At 40.7% G+C, this 1957-nt stretch overlaps 1 non-coding gene across 1 annotated transcript; it reads left to right on the top strand.

The window, feature by feature from the left end:
• The first annotated feature begins 1562 nt into the window (after positions 1-1562).
• Positions 1563-1669, top strand: LOC141603676 (small nucleolar RNA R71). Its single transcript, XR_012525534.1, has one exon. It is a non-coding gene; the product is annotated as a small nucleolar RNA R71 (small nucleolar RNA).
• The last annotated feature ends 288 nt before the right edge of the window (positions 1670-1957 follow it).

Raw genomic sequence — 1957 nt, 5'->3', positions numbered from 1 at the left:
GGTATTCCTAGAATGATTGGAATGTTGGAATCTTCCTCCAAATCAACAATGACAAAGTCCACCAGTATGAAAAACTTTCCAACTCTTACGGGCACATCTTCCCATATTCCTAGTGGTTTTTTTGTTGTCCGGTCCGCCATTTGTAAGCTCATGTTGGTACACTTGAGCTCTCCTACCCCTAGTCTTTCACATACCGAATATGGCATGACACTCACACTTGCACCTAGATCACATAGTGCCTTGTTGATTGTGGTATCACCAATGGTACATGGAATAGAGAAACTTCCCGGATCCTTGAGCTTTGGAGGGGAATTCCCTTGAACAATAGCACTACTAATCCTGGTAAAAGCAATAGTCTACAACTTTCGGATGGATTTCTTCTTGGTAAGGATATCTTTCATGTATTTTGCATAGGCCAGAACATGGTTGATTAGCTCCTTGAATGATATAGAAACCTCTAAGTTCTTCACAATTGCCATGAACTTTATAAGTTGCTCATTAAGCTTTGGCTTGGCAACTTGGGAATGGAAGTCTAACCACAATAGGCTCTTTCTCAACTTGTTTGGCCTTCTCTTCATTTCTCTTCTTTGATTAGTCATTGGTAGTTGTTTCTACCACCTTAGGATTTCTCCTCAATGGTTCAATCACATCACTTTGCTTGACATTCTCCTCAACAATATTCTCTTCAATTGGCATATTTGGTCCCTCATACCTTATACCACTCCTCAAGTGGATGGCATTGATGGTATCATGTCTTGTAGGAGGATTACCTTGAGGAAGTAATTGTCTTTTCTTGTCTTTGGGAACTAGAAGAGGCCAATTGAGACAATTGAGTCTCCATCATTTTGGTGTCAGCAAGGATATTGTTGATGGTAGTGTCTTTGGCTTGGCTATCCCTTTGCATTTGAGCAAATAAATTTTGTTGTCCCTTTTGCATTTGGAGGACCGCTTTTTCAACATCAAAAGCTTGGTCATTGGATTGATTGTAGTATGGTCTTTGAGTAAGATTTCACATTGGAGGTGGTGTGTATGTGGGTTGAGGGTTTTGGACATTTTGGCTCTTGTATGAGAGGTTTGGGTGGAATTTGGTATTTTTATTGCAATAGTTGGAATAAGGGATGCCATTCTTGTATGCTTGGAAAGCATTCACTTGCTCATTTGTTCCCCTACATTCGTGTTGATCATGTCCCAAGGTTCCACAATTCTCACACACTCCATTTGGGATTGAAGATGTTGCCACCATAGCATTGACATATTGTATGGGTGATTGAGAACCTTCATCAAGCTTGGCCATGGCTTTCTCAAATTTTGAGTTTATGGTGTCAATATGGGCACTTAGTTGGGCACTCAATTGTGTGACGGAATCACCTTCATGCCTTCCTCCCCTAGTAGCTTTTCTTGGCCTACTATATTGAGAGTTATGAACCGCCATTTTTTCGATCTTAGCCCATGTTTGGTTGTCATCAACCTCGATGAATCTTCCATTAGAACCCATGTTGAGCACATTCTTTGAGTCTTCATATAAGCTATTCCAAAATTGTTGAACAAGGAACTATTCACTTAGTCCATGATGAGGACAAGAGCGACATGTATCCTTGAATCTCTCCCAAGCCTCATATAGAGACTCTTCATCTCTTTTCTTGAACCCGGTGATTTGGGCTCTCAACATTTTAGTCTTCTCCGGAGGATAAAACTTCTTGTAGAAGGCAATTGCTAACTTCTTCCATGAATCAATTCCAAGGGTAGCCTTGTCTAGGCTCTTTAACCATTGCTTTGCGGCTCCGATCAAGGAAAAAGTAAACAAAACCCATCGAATTTGGTCTTGAGTTACCCCGGTTTGAGAAATTGCATCACAATAGTCACAAACAGTCTCCATATATAGATGAGGATCTTCACTAGGCATCCCCCCAAATTGACTTCTCTCAACTAATTGTATGAATGCGGATTTGGCAATGAA

Source organism: Silene latifolia, chromosome 9 (genome assembly GCF_048544455.1).
Source record: "Silene latifolia isolate original U9 population chromosome 9, ASM4854445v1, whole genome shotgun sequence".
NCBI classification, from domain to species: domain Eukaryota; kingdom Viridiplantae; phylum Streptophyta; class Magnoliopsida; order Caryophyllales; family Caryophyllaceae; genus Silene; species Silene latifolia.
This window is presented reverse-complemented; position numbering and strand designations above follow the sequence as displayed.